This window comes from Myzus persicae, unplaced genomic scaffold, assembly GCF_001856785.1.
Source record: "Myzus persicae strain clone G006 unplaced genomic scaffold, MPER_G0061.0, whole genome shotgun sequence".
NCBI lineage: Eukaryota > Metazoa > Arthropoda > Insecta > Hemiptera > Aphididae > Myzus > Myzus persicae.
In genome coordinates this window covers 92,254-109,300 of record NW_019104139.1, presented here as the reverse complement: position 1 = coordinate 109,300, position 17,047 = coordinate 92,254, and positions in this window count along the sequence as shown.

Below are 17,047 nucleotides of genomic sequence, written 5' to 3'. Positions count from 1 at the left end.
AGATCTCGTTTGAAAAAGATTAGTTTGCATAACAAAAAATACGCTAAGGAAAATATATTATTTATATATATATTTTGCAAAATGTATTTATGTATTTTAAAACATAATTGTACAATACATAAAGACAATATAACAAACTGAAATGTACTAAAATCAGTTATTCATTCATGAATCAATATTTTATACTATAGTATAATATGCATTATTAAAGAATAAAAAGGAGTATGGTTGGAGAATACTGAATAACTCAACATTATAATATTAATATATAATTGCATTATATTATGAAGAACTTCATCTTTATATTATGTACCATATACGGAGTTTATTAGGTGAATACAATACTTCTGGGCAGTGTTGAGATTAGATAAGTACTTTTTTTTATCTAGACTAAGATTAAAGATGAATACATTTGTATCTACATAAAAAACAGATAATTTTTTTTAATACCTAATTTAAAGTCTACATTTTGAGATTATACCTCAGGCACTACTTAGTACTTCAATATTATATAAAACCAGCTATATGCTCAAATTAATGTTAGCAGTATACATTATTATTAATCGATAACTAAGACATAATTGAAAAAACATTTTCAAAATTAAGTATAAAAATCAAATATAAAAAACAAGAAAAACTAATTTGCACGACAATTATTATGAACAGTTTTAGTATGTATTTACATTTTTTTGTAGTAGATATGCAGTTATTGTTATTAGGTAAAATACATATTATATAATCTATACTATATACATTGCATAGGACCGTAGGACCTTTAGGAAAACACAATTAAATAAGCGGTATTTAACTCTGACTAAGTAGCCAACTGTTCTTCAGAACAACTTATAATCATTTTTCCCATTAATTTACAGTTGACGAGTACCTAATTAACACAATATAAAAATGAAATGTAGGCATATTTGAGCACCGGGTCCGGTTCCCTAAAAAAAATATCAATAATACACGATACCTAATAAATAATATTATTATGAACACACGATTTTTTTACCAAGCTCTCTTGACAATTCAAATTTAAAGTATTTAATTATCAAAAAAATAAATTGACAATAGCAATTTGTATTTAATGTATTGCATTAAGACGAATTTATATAGACAAATGTATCTATAGATGGATGCATTTTTTATCTAAGATAGTTATTTATATAAAATGCAACTATTTATCTAGATAAGATATAAGATAACTAAATAATTATCTAGATAAGTCTCAACACTGCTTCTGTGGTCTAACTATAGCAGGGTTCCACTGTTAGGTAGTATGGTCTGTGATCGAAGAATATCCTATAAAGGTATACTTGGGATCACTAAGAGTATGAACTCCTCGCTGCATATTAATAATATACAAAATCGAATCATAGACTGTCTAATTATGTGTGAATACCAAACAAATAGTCCAATAACAATATTTAATATCGATCTTCCGTATGACCTGACAGCGGGAGGTAGCTAAATAAAATAATATTAATGTATCGTCGAGATTGTTGGTCAGAAAAAAAAATGGTTGGAAGGGGATTATTGAACTTTCAACGAAAACGTTTCTAGTGTATTTTTACTAGTTTAATACGCAATAAAATATTCATGAACGAGTTATGTAAATCGTAAAACTTATACAATCTACAAATCTACATATTATTATTAAACGCAGGGTTAGGCGATTTGACGGCGTCGGTAGTGATGATGGAAGAGGCACTCATGCGATATTGCAGATTTCGTTCGAACCGTTACGGTTTTCATGGACAGAAAAATGTATTTGATATTGTAATTTTGTTGTTGTATCCCTAGATTGTAATCAGTCATCGGCCATTTCGTATGTTCTTTGTCATTCTGAAAGGCTAAAAATAGTCATAGCTCTGAAAAGAAGTACTTATTAGTACTTTATTGTGTAAATTAGTTTATTTATTTAAGAATTTAATACGAATATATCATAATATTTTCTCATATAAGCCAAAAAAATCATAATTTGATAAAGGTGTTTGCTGTTTGGATTCCATCGGAATATTTTCTAGGTGCCTGTTACAATCATTATATTTAATTATTATGATTATAGTACATACAATTTTAATATACATTATGACGTGATACACATAAGTAGTAAACAATGAATTATTTTTTCTTCAAAGCTTGCCAAACGTAAATATTGTTACTATAACTACTACTACTAAGGCATTCATAGAAATATATACTTTGGTATGAATGCTTAATAATAAAATTTGAAATAAGTAAAATCTCATCAGACCTCTTGAACATGATTGTTGTACATGAGTAAGAAAAACATTTATATTATGGTCGATTTGATTTTTGCATTATGGCATTAATTCATTGTCCCGAGGTTTCCGTTAAAAAAAAATCTTTAGTTAATAAATCTTTAAGAAAGTTAATGTTTTTCAACTGATTTTTCACGTGATTAAAATTGATAATTACGCATACCTATCTATTTTTCTTTTTGTTATATTTTACAACTTGGCACGTGCTTCTTCTGCCACATGAATAAATTATCCAGTTACTGTTTTTTTAGGTTTTTAAAAAATTAATCTCTATCAAATAATTAATTTTTTTTTCAGAAATTTCCATCGATGCGATGACGTTGTAACTATCACACCGTCGCGCTTTAAAGCACGTGAAAAAAACACAAAATTGATGAGCCCGACGTGCGTTAGTTCAATCCCAACGATTTCAACAGGTCAAATTTGGTTTGACGTGCTGAATATTGTCCATTACGAGTAGCAAAAAAAAAATAAAAATAAATTGTACCAAAACATTACGGTCAATGAGTATCTACAACTTGTATACCTACTGCAGATTACACTGTACGCTCAAAATATAATGCAGTTGGGTATGTTATATTATTATAGTACTCACATAATCCCTTACAACGGAATTAACAGACGACTTATAGTATAATATTCAGTTGCACGGGAATAAAAATGTTCCAAAGGGATTAATTTTGGTTTTTACCAACTTTTTTAATGGAATCTCGAGAAAATTATATAATATTAGCTAAGTGTGTATGCGTGAGTGTGTCACAAAGAAAAGTAATAACTTACAAATAGATAGATAATAAATATTGTATGGACTTTGTTATACCTATATTATGCACAGAATTATTAATGAACTCTTTCACTCGTCTTTGTGACTTAACCGAATTCAAAATGATCTTGTTTTTAATGATATGTTATCATTTTGATTCAACCAAAAAGCGCAACGAAACTGTTTACATATTTTAGAATGTATACTGAAAATTGTTTAATACGACTTCGTGCTGTGCTTTGAGACATGGTATTTACATAAATATCGGTGAGCAATTCGTTTTTCACTTATATTGTATAGTATTATTTAAACCTACAACATACATTAAACTTACTAGTACTACGTCATATTTGGCGAAGTCGTCAAGTAATAATAATTATATTGTAATGAACACTATCAATCACCCACGTTAGTATGTATATTTATATATCTACATACTTCAATCGAGCAAAACAGTGCTTTTTTATGTTGTTTTCAACAATTACTCAATAACAAAATATAACAAAAATGTGATGCCTATTTATTTTTTACATTTTATTGCATTAGTAATTTTAAAATAAGTTCAATTGTTTTTTTTTTTTTTTTTTAATATTATTCATAAGATTACCTTCAATCCATTAACAAAAACAAGAAGGTAAATTTTGTACACGGTGAATGATAGAAGTTGTCCATGGATAATTTGGGAGGAAGCTATTTACTAACGATAACTCAGAGAAGTTGAAACTATTTGACAATATTTCATCTTTTAAAAATATACTATTATGACGTTTAGGTGTTATCCACACAATTAACGATTATAATTATTGAAGTGCACATTCAACACAATATACTGTCACATGTCTATATATTATTTGATTAATTATCAATAAATTGGAAATAAATAAATTAATATGCAAAAATAATGACATGTTTAAAATAATATAAACAAAGTCACACAAACTGGCAGTACAAGAAGAATAATACTTAATATTTTTTTTCTAATTAAAAAATATAAAATAAATATAATTATTATCATGAAGACGGGATCTCAGCTACATCGTCCGTCACGGAGTCGTGTCCAAAAGGTTAGCTCAGACCAACACTGAAAATTAATGTTTGAACATGGTCAGTGAATGATACCAAGATGACAACGGCCAATCATAACCAGATAAAAGACAGAAGAACAGTCGCTGTGAACACGGGTTGGGAAATTGACTACGCTTTGCGATTATCTATTACGATGTGTGTATTGGTAACAGTAGCAATCAATTACAATAATTGGTATTGCCGATTAAAAAATAAAATAAAAATAACTAAACCTATTTGTATAGCGTAAAATAGTAACATAGACCATGAAAAAAAAAAAAAGAAAAAAAAAGGTGTTGGCAGACCGCCAGTTGGCTATGTGTCCATATTGTGTAGTATATAAGGGATACGCGGTTCGGTCAATGTGGCAATATTTAACGTGGAAAATGGCGATAATGTAAAGAGAAAGTACTTCGGATTTCCTATATGACTGTGGGGCTATAACTTTTTATTGGATTTGAAGCGTGTGTGTGCCGTTCGGTAATCACGTTGAACAATGTAACGGTTTTAAGAAGACTTACTATACGAATACGCCGGCGGTTGAAATTATGTATATATATATATATATATACGTTCGCTTGCGGTGTATTGACACTGAATACCGCACTCTTAATATTATTATTACGACCGATGAATTCGGAAAAAGGCAAACGATTTATTTACGATTCTTCGTGTGGACGAGCGTATATATATATATATATATATGTATGTACATGGTGCGTGGGGTACTATTGTATTTCCGTAGACTTACGATCGTCTTATTGCGGTCAGAGCGTGGCGTCGTTGTTGCAATACGTTTTCTAAATGTATAATACGATAGGTACCTAATACATATATATATATATATATATATATATATTTATACAGCCATTCCGGCTGCAATAATGGTGCACGGCGTATCGGTCGGCGGCGATGTTTAATAACAGTGTATGGGAGACGGTAAGAAAAATAAAACACAACGATAATACCTAACCGCAGGATTTCCCGGATAACCCCGGGGCGTGCAGTGATATTATATTGGATTTGGACCGCACGTGCGTCCTTCGGTAATCACGTTGGGCGACGTCAGGTGGACTTGCGACGGCCGCGACACTGCGCATACCTACCGCGTGTTGCCCACTCTCTGCTCACACTTTGATATTTTGATTTTAACTTTATCGCACCGAAAACGAGCTAGGACAACTTCTGCTCGCGGTTAATTCATTACCCACTACCGCTATTACATTGATGACCGTGGACGCGACTAAGACTCCAAACGGCCGCAGTCAGGGGGGGGGGAGCGCTATGTCTTACTTTTTCGTAATTATTTGTCTTCGTGATGTGTGACCAGGACGCACGACCAGGCGTAGTCGTTAGATCGTGAAATTATACATTCTCTATGCACACGTGTTGGCACATCGTTCATTGCACTATTCCGCACAGTGGTCGACGGCAATCGTTATCACACCGGGAACGGCGAAGGAATAAAAGTAAACGCCGTGGAGATTTCATTACTTTGAGCCTCCCTAGACACACAAAAGTTGGCCACGATTTTGGTTTTAACTTCGAAAAATGAGCTCGAGCTTTTAGGGAACTACTGATTGCGGTTCGTTCATTGTTTTTATTATCTACCTACAAATGGTGTTACACCGATTATCACGAACGCAACGGGTTTTTGAACGACTAATACCCCCAAACATTGGTCGAGGCACTATGTTTTTCACTTTCTTAATTATTTGTCTTTATGCCACCAGGACACATCACCAAACGTTATTAGATCATAAAAATTATCACGCACACTTGTTTGAGCATCGTTAATGCATGAAATATTAGCAATTTCGCATATGTGCTACGACCGACGGCAATCGTTATGATATCGAAAACTGAGAGAGCATAAATGTATAAACGCCGTAGAGATTAAATTACTTTTTGCTCTCCCCCCCCCCCCAAAAAAAAAACAAAAAAAAATAATATAAAAATAATTAGTGATATAATGTGATGCGTGTACAATCCACTTTTGCAAGCATACCTTTACACATATTAAATTTATATATTTTAAAGGATGGAATGACAACGACCACGTCAGCATCATGAAATACAAAATATTTGAGTTGTTTCAAGCACGTTGTCCCTGTGTAGTTCGCTTTAATCCGTAGTATTTAAAGGTATTTAACTATATGAAATATTATTTACAACATTAAAGTACTACCTTTGAAGTTTGTTATTTATTTATTACTTTACGAACACTCCGGAGGTTAAAAGTACACAGTACACAGAGCGCAGTTTCAAATTATACGAGTTCAACTGAATTCTATAATTTCATAGTATGAATTAAATATAATATTATTATTATTTACATCATACGATAAAATACAAAATATAATATACAACAAACTACGATAATGTTATTTTTTTATTATTACCAATTACCACACTGTTTAATGTGTAGGTACTATAGTAAAAAATCATGAAGAAAATCAAAGGTTTTACAATTATTGATTTTTAATTCCACCAACGGTTTTTAGGACTACTAATCATGTTATAATTACGTAAATATTTAAATCCCAATTGGAAGTTACGGAGACTCTAACATTGAATGAAAATATTTCTTTTTAATATGAATCTATTATCCTCATTATTCTATATTATTTTTATTGTTTTATTATAAATATCCCACATATTACGAAGTAATATTATTATATTGGTTATCAGTTATCAATTTTAACAACAAAATAACCAGCATAAGAATTAGACTTTTTTATTATTTCTATAAATTATGATACGGTAAAAGTATTTCTGTATTAATACACTAATGTGGCGTGTGTCAATTATTATAAAATAAACTGGAGGGTAGGGTGGTAACGATTTTCTATGAATATTTTGTATTGACCGTTAATATGACGGACTGATAAAATGGGTTTTGCCTTATATGTATAAATGAAAACTATTTGCATAAAAATAAATACATTAGATGACGATATTAGAAATGGAAATAAAGCAAAATTGTATAGTTCTGTGTTCAAACGTTAAAAGTATTTTATTAGTCAACCTTTAGTCTTTTGATGAAGTCAGTATTAGGTAAATTGCACTCAATCGTATGGTCAAAAGGTCAAATGTATTCAAGGTTCAATAGTTTTATATGTGGTCCACCAATAACCTTACTCGAATCACAAAAATAAAATGTTCATATTTTATTTCAAGCACAATGTCACTGTTTTCCTATTATTATGACGTTTTGTATTGGGTTTAATGGTTAATAATTAATATCAAATACAGAAAAAAAAACCAGAATTAATGCTATTTCTATTTAAATTTTCTGACTCACAATCAGTGTTTCTTACAATTGATGTATAAGTATTGCCGTAAACAAATCTACTAGTTTTTTAATTAAATAAGTGAACTGATACAGTTGTACAGGTTATCATAAATTATTTATAATTACATTTTATAATCTTGGCTTTAAAAAAACAATTAATACCATAGTGTTCTCAATCGTGTGGGCGTTTGTTGGCTCAACACTAGCAAACATATTAGATTAATTATAACAAGTTTTTTATTTTACATTTACAAGTGATTTTATCACTTTTTAAAAGTATTTGATTTGTCTTTTTAATATTATATTTTTTATTGTTATTACGATTTTTTTTTAAAAATATTTTTCACAACTCAACATTCTATAGCGCCAAGCATGTAGGTATTAAAGGCCATTGAATTGTTGGATATTTATTTTGTATTTTTTTTTACAACAGTAATGTATTTTATTCTGTAAAAATGTATTTATTTATTATTTTTTTTCATTTATTTCACAAGTTTCTTTTGGGCTTTGGGTTTGAAAGAACTACACAATATAAAATACTATTCAGAAATATTTTATATTAGGTAATGTAATTATGTGAATCTAATTTAATACTGTGGAAACCATTTTGGTGATTAATTATACTTAAGTAATGACAAAAAAATAATATATAGGGATATTATGTATGACACCAACTGTATTCATATGAACACAATAGAAATTAATAATATTATTTTATTTTGAATTATAATGTATTGAAAAATATTATTGTTGTTTTTAAACATCTAATATTATATAATTAATTTCAATATTGCTATAGAACAGATGATAATAATATTATTATAGACGTTGCTATTCTTCATAACACGGCGACATAAATAGGCAATTTAGCTACTCCAGCGTTATGGTGGGCCAAGAGAAAAGAAAAATAATTGTCATAAAATTAAAAATTACTCAGAACTCAATTATCATAAAAACGTATTTAATTAGTAATAATTTCTGATCTCTAACACAATTTTGGTGTGGTGCATTTTATTCATCACCACAACACAAAAATTAGTGCTTACTTGATAATGGCTCAATAGTCAATACGGTTTTACTTTTGCCACTTTTTTCTTCTTGGATGGTGTGTAATGTGAACGGGCACTAGCCTAACACTAACCTAACCTAGATGGGATACAGAACTGACCTCATGTCTTTGTCAGATCATTTTCGCGTAACTATTGAAAACTGCACAATAACGTTCACATAATTTCGCTTACCTAGCCACTAACAATTACCATTTCTTTATGCATAATTTTATATTTTCCACAAACGACATACATGCTTATAACATAACTTTTTCCACTTATAATTTGTGAGAAGTGTATCTTAAGCTTAAAAACCCGGAAACCATTCCCCCTAATCGAGGGCACATCAACTCCACTGACCCAGTCATGTTGCTTAGGCGTCCTAAATATAATGTACGCCCCAGCGGACGTTAATACTACTATACATTTTTAGTTGGTTACCCACTACATAAATATTGGTGAAATAATTAATCACTATTAAATTAAAATTCAAACCAGCCAATTTATAAAATATGAAAAGAATATACATATTAAAAACTAATATATGTATATAATAATATACCTTAATATATCATTATTTAACCGAACTATGTAAATAATAAATAATTACACTTAAATTAATTTTCATTATAACATTTGTATTAAAATTAAATATTCGTGTAAAAACAACAAACAGTAAATAGTTAACGTAGCCAATGTTCACAATGGTAAATATAATTGTGTTGACATCAATGCTATCCGTTATCAATGATAACAGCTAGCCAATAGAAAATATACACCGGCTTGGTCACTCTATTATATTATACCAAGACTCCGTCGTCGCGATGCCCATAATAATAACAATATAACTTATAAATATGCTTATAGAAGCGTTCGTGTGTCTGTGTCGATGTGTGTGTGTGTGTGTGTGTGTGTGTGTGTGTCGTTTGCGGTAATCACTTGCCACGGAGACGGTTATTTGCACATGCACACACGGCCGTCCGGGCGGCTGCTGTCCTTTTCAAACGCCACCAACGTTGGCATGGCAACCGCGCATTTAGCGAGCACCAGGATTAATAACAATAGGGTTACTCACATACACACCCACATCCGTCTCCCCAAGCTCACACACACACAGATACGCAGTAGTTTTGATCACTATTATTGTAAAGTCTTTTTACGTAAGCCTTATTTATTTATTTGCTATTGCTATAACTGTATAATGCTATAAAAGTGTATAGGTATTTAGTGAGTGTGTGCCCGTAGCATCTGATAAAACCCATTGACGTGTTGATAACTGTGATCTACGTCAACGGTACGCCAATCAGAGTTGGTGTGAGCTCGGTAAATCCATACGCCGGATTTTACTGGTAGAAAATAACAAGTTTTTCCCATGTTTATTTTATGAGACAACATTTTTTTTTACCGTTGTTAAAATCAAGTTGACCATCGTTTTAAATCTTTTTATAAGAGTGATTATATTTTATTTCATTAAAGAACCCGCCAGTGGACTATCCATATACTGATGTATAAAATGATACCGTTTGTTTATATGTTCGGGGTAAACTCCCAAACTACTTATTCAATCGTCATGCAGTTTTTTTTAAAATTAAAAATGACATCACAGAGAAGGTTTTAGGCTTAAATTTAGTCCGATTAATTTAATGAATAATTAGTTATTATTTATTAAAATAATAAACGTGTAAATTGTATACCTATACTTTTTTAGTAAGAAATAGTCGCTGGCTGAAAATAAATAAAAATCAAACTCGACAACCACAGATACTGCCTAGGCAGGTCTGTATCGACGTGGGATAATAAACAATTATTATAATTATTTAGTTAAGCAAAAAAAAAAACGATTAATTTTATCTGATTATCTATTATTATTATTTATAATTAATGGTGTTACATTAGTCATTAGTAAAAAATAACTAATAACTAATCGAATTTTCACAAATTGCTTGACAAGATGGTTGAGTTGCACTTATAACCGCTCATCGGCTTATCCACAGTCGAAATAAAAAATATTATTCGTATAAAGTATTTACCTAGCTCGGGGTAGTAATAGTATAATATCTATATCTATACTACTATATACAATGAAGTAGCTTTTTTTGTTCAGGCGATAAACTCCGAAACTTCTTATTGGAGGGTTTTGGATTTTTTTAAATTAAAGAGGACATCACAGAGAAGGTTTAAGGCATACATTTAGTCCGATAAAGTGAATAAGTAATTATTTATTATTAATTAAAACAAATTTGTAAATTGTACTCCTGTATATATATTTTGGGCGGTGAGTATTGTTGTCTGCCGACGATTTTAATTGTTATTTATTAGTTGTTGATTGTTGGTTGATTTAATCATTTGAAGGCGTAATTTATTGTACATTTGATCAAAAGTTAATACTAACGTACTACTCTCATTTTCGAAAATGCCTAGACGAAAGTAAAGCTAGGAACCTTAAAAGTACAGGATCAGGTTTACCACGTTGCCGGCAGTTTTTCCGTATCGTAAGCGATATTATTTTTTTTCAACATTATATAGAATCCGGGGTGAAGACCCTAAATTTATATGGCTACATTACCACGGAGACGTAACTGAAAGTGGTCTAAAATAAAAATAATTATTTAACATCCAAAAAATTAATATTAAATTAATATCTGAGAAATCTCGCAATATCAAAACATTGCCGGGCCAGCTAGTTTAATCTATAAGCCCGGCATATTATCACGTTTTATATGTGCTATAGAATTCGGAGGATATGTAAATTTTTACATTAATAAAGGTTTTGAAAATGTTGAAAATTGATCGTACATCGTACTTTATTTGAATAATTCAAATCAAAATGAATGTAAAAAATTTACTGATAATTTTACATTAACAATGTATAACGATGCAAATTATGTGTGGATAGAATATTCACTACAAACTACCTTCCGTGTATGGACAAGATTAATCAGCTTCACTAAAATATCAATTATTTTGTTTTTTAGTACATTTTTGTGCTATATTTATAATATAACAAAAATTATAATAATTTATTGTTTATATTCATAAGTCATAATAGTATATTTAAATATAATACAAAAAAAAGCTTTACTTTTTTTTTATCAAATCAGTTTTTTTTAGGTTTTTGATGACAATTCGTTAATTCATAACCAGTATCTTAGTGCTTTTTTTATAAAATGTTTGTTATTTTAATTATTTGAATATTAGACAAAACATGCTTTTTGATTAATAAGAATTTTCCACAAATTAACAGATGAATGAACTTTTTTTTTGAACAGTCTTAAAAGCTTATTTAAACTTTAAATGCCTATGAATAATAAAAAACAATCGCCTAATCAATATTCATTACCAAAATCCATAGAAAAATATTTGAAAACAATGCTGAATATGACAAACAAAAAAAAGTTAAAAACAGCTTTGAAAAAAGTTGTTAACAATAATTTTGTTAATGTTGTGTTATAAAATACTATGAAAACCACTTTATAGAGGACACCATTACTTAACTAAAATGTGTCCAATATAATAATGATATTCTGAAGATTATTTTCTCCGGTATGTTTATGCTGATGAATTAAGAAGTGTCCTCTATTGAGATTGCGTCCACATTAATGGGTGTTTGTATCAATAGAGTTAACCCAGTATTTTAGTTTTATAGTATAAACTGTATAAAAAATAATTTCTTTGAAAGTTTGATAAAAATCAGCTTAAAAAATGCGTGTAATTAGTTAAATAGATCAATATCCCATTCAATCAAATGACGAATATGCATGATCACTGCCACGCTGCAAGCCTGCCGTCTTTAAAGATTTTAATATAGCCGCTGAAATATATTATATTCATTGTTTATTGTGCGTACGATAGCGCTATAAGATCAAATCGATATCATAATATTTCAAGTCAGCAAAACTCGAGTTTTTCGCGTAAACTTTTCAAATTTCTCAAGAGAAAGTTTTAACGCTCACGCGAATACCTAAGTGATGAAAATGCCCCGGCGATAAATAAGCGTTTTATTAGTTACCACATGGCACATGAAAACGGTGCAAATCTATTTATTATAATAAGATTCGCAGTACAAAGGTGCAATTTTAATTTTCAGAAATTGTTCAAACCCTTTCATATGCAGACACTGCCCGGCAGTGAAAACTGAATAATGGTCTCCATGAATGATCAACATTTTAAAGATGCTCCAAACTTTATCAAGTCTAAATAATTAAATTATGATTGAAAAACGTGGTCGAAAAATTTTGTTTGACCATTTGTATACTACAACAAATATTATCAAATGTAAGTTTAATTGTACAGGTAGTACTATGTTTGATCAATTAAAAGTAAATAAGTACAAATAATGTATTCAAGTTAACTTAAAAGTGACAACTTGTTGTAAGTAACAATGAAAGAACTGCAATGCTGCAATTGCAGTTCAGCCCACTACATCTGTTTACTACCAAAACTAGTGTTTTTTTGAAAAATTATAACCAACTAATGCCTAAACAGAGTAGTTGAAATTTTTATGAACCTGAGAAGGTTGACAGTACCACGATAATTTGACATTTTGTTTTAAGAGAGATACGTGACTCGAGAGGAACTCGGTCACTTATAACATACAATTTTGGGTCCAATTACGCTTTAGTGCACTCAACTCACGAATAATAAAAATGTTTTCATAAACATAAATGTTTAAAAAAATCCCACTTACTGCGATGTTCGTCAAAGTAAAATCAGTTATGATATCTGGATTTTCCATAAAGAAACAGCGAAATGCCACTCAGGGGGATGTCTAAAGAATTTTCAAATGAGATAAATTTCTTTCTTCGAGTAATGCTTATTTTTTATTTAGTATAATATACTATACAGGAGAATTTACTGAGAATTCTTACACATTTCGGATCTATAATATTGTAATTCAAATTTTTTTTTAATTTTCAATTTAACATAAAAACTTTATTTACAAATGCTCAGATCTTTATACTATTTAAAGATTATTTGGTTATAAATAAACTTGTTAATTTTTTTCAAAGAAGACTATAAGATTCACCCTTTTTTAATTAAATTTTTTATCTAATGATTTCTTTGAAAAAGTTGATGGATTTAAATTGATATTTTTTGTAGGGATAGTTTCTGAGTTATTAAACTTTATGTACTTGGTTAGGATAATAATATTATCTTAAAATGGTTAAACATATATATTATTATATTTTAAATATAAGTTAGATGTCATATTAATGCTCAACTTATTTATAAACATAAGACAATTTTTTTAACTATAATTTTATTATTTAAAATATCAAAATATTTTATTGTTTCTGAATGTAATCAATATTTTTAATGGATAGTTTTATATCTCACTTAAATAATGTATACTAACTATTTATTCTATACAATTCCTTATTACATTATTCATTTAATTTCAATATAAATATTGTAAATAAAACAGTACTTATGTACAATTATTAACTAACGAATTTAATTTTTAACGGTAACATGTACAATGGAATAGGCAGCTGTTCTTAAAACATGTTTAACACAACCATGAAATATAATATATAATAATTAACTTTGTACTTACCAAACTCGGACAATTTTTACAAAATATTAAGTGTTGATACATTGATATTAATTGTTACTTTTTGAATCCAACACTAATATCATAGAAACCTATTGTTACCATTTACCATGAACCTATTATCATTAGTACACAAAGTTAAGTAATTCGAAAACTATACTCGTTAAAATGTCGGTTTGGATACATTAAAATTTAAAAAAGATTCACCTTATTAATTTTCAATAAAAATTTTTGAAAAAGAAAATTTTAATCACCTCAAGTAAATTTGAATTGCGTAAAAAATACAAGAATTTAAAAATATTATGGTTGTTAAGTATAGTTACTTAAAAATTCGAACAAATTAAATTGTAATAAATTCATTGTTAAAAAAGAAAATGGTGTTTAAATGAATGGTGGTGAGCCACAGTTCTTTATACAGTGGTCGCCGCTTATTGGACTCACGGTTAATTGACTCATTTGCATATTAGACTCAAAACGGTTGGTCCCGATTCGCACGGTTAGGTTAGGTTAGGTTTTTGAGTCATTCGCCTTATTGACTCATTCGGTTAATTGACTCAAATTGTCGGGTCCCAAAGTGAGTCCAATAAGCGGCGACTACTGTAATTTTTTATCACTAAAAAATTCATGGTCAATCCCTTAATAGTTTAATTCAGATGCTCACAGTATGACCAAATTAAAATTCTAAGCTATTAACTTAAAATTATTTATTAACTGCAATGAGATCTAATTGTATTAATTTCATAATATTATAGAATCAAAGTTATAGGTACCTACCACAATATTGTAAAATTTAAAATAAATTTCCGAGAACTAGAAATAATTACAATCATTGATTTATAAAAAAGTGTAAAAATAAAAAAGCAATTAAAAATTAAATGTATTCAAACATTGAACTACTCGTATATTTTAATACAAATTATATTCGTAAAATCGTAAATTGGGAAAAGAATATAATACCTACCATGTTTTCAAATGTAAATAAATTACTCATATGTTACGTATAATATACTTATAAGACAAGTACATTATATTAAGGACAAACTAATCTTCAGACATAACACAAGGAACTGAAAATTATAAAAATACTTTAACTTTTAACTTTTAACTTTTAAGAGCATATTATTATTATCCAAATTAAAAGAATAAAAATTATTACTATACTCAAATGCGAAAAAACTTTCATTTCTCGTTAACCAAGGATCGATAAACTGAGACGGTCTCAATAGCAAGCTGTGGTGTCGGTATACTAAGCTGAATATAATATATCATAAAAATATAATATATAAGTTTTCTTATTACAACACTGCTGTCGCCTTTAAGACCGTTATAGAACATCATAGTATGGACTTAAAACCGATTGATACGTCGAATGTTTTTGAGCTCATACAGATCACATAAACAGTGGAAATAATCAATTTTTATATGTCATCTTTATAATATTTGAATTTGTCGTGTATAAAATATGTAACACAATTATTGCATAATAATACACATAATTTATTTGTAATTTCTTCAAAAATAAATATGATCAGACTCTGAACTGGCAATGAAATTACAAACAATAATAAATTCCTTTAGGATACTACTGTGGTCAAACAGTAAAAATAAAACCAAAATTCCTATACTTATGGATAGATTAGCATGGAATAGCTACTGCATTATAAAAAGTGTATATTCTAAACATACGTATTATTATACTATATTATAATCTGGTATATATATTTAAAAGTTGATTTTCGATATTTAGATGAGCCTTTAATGCGGTTACCTGAACATTTTGGGTCTTGAATATCATCCCAATATTATAATATAATTATGTGGTTCATATTTAAATTTTAAATTATTTTACGAGTATTCTATCTCAAAATGTTACATACAATGTCTATCAATCATTTAATCACGTCTAATGGTACCCAATATTATACCTAAACAGTTATATAATATTATCCAAAACTCGATTTTGTGTTGTATTTTTCTAAGTACATTAAAAATATTATAGATTTTTAATTCCATTGCGACGGTATTATATCCATTTTTCATTTTTTCCAATAGTGCATAATTATAAATATTGTAATCAAAATTATGACTCGTTGACTTTGGGTTTTTGATCAGACAATGAGAAACATCTTACTAACAAATTATAGGTTCTATGTAGGTCAAAAAATGTTTTATCTTTTTATCAAGTTGACGTAAAAAACAGTAAACATACATTTCGAGTAAGAAGCATATTTAGAAAATATGAATAAAAAATAAAGAGTAACAACTACAACAGTTTATTTGTATGCATTTTTTCTGTCACAAGGTTCAATGTTATTTAAAATATAATTTAATTTCCAAAAGTTCGATTTTTTTCAATGATAATTTTTAAAAAAAATTGTTCTTTACAACTGACGAAGTTTGTATCATGTGCAATATGAGTGCATAGTAATATTATATAGCTGGGTGTTGTCTGCAGCCGACAGATATCAATTTTTCAATAACGAAGTTTGAACTTTAAATTTTAATGGATACATTTTAATCATAGCGACAATTTATTTTTGTAATGACATTATAAAAAAAATGTACTTAACTATAAATTTGTCATTTTTTCGTATTCTTTTATTAATTGTATAAATAATTTATTATAAATGAAAACGGTATTTAAATATTTGGAAATTTATTTTTGAAATGGCATAAATGAATGTACTTACGAGTTGTACTTAAAAAAAATTATAAATTTGGAACAATTCATACACACCAATATACTAATAAAGTCGTAGCTATATTATTTAATTTATTACACACCGACAAAAATATATAGGGTACCGTGAGGATACACCCATTAGCCGAAGAGAGAGAATCGGCTCCCTGAAAAAACTGGTTTTTCACAGAAAAATAAACTCTAACAAATGGATTTCTTCAATGATTTTTTCAAATATTTAAAAATGAAATTGATTTAGTCCTCGTCTCTGTGAGTGATATCCAACAGATTTATGATAATATATTTATTGTCTCAGGAGATTTACTATCTCAGAATGGGTAAATCCTCGCGGTACACCC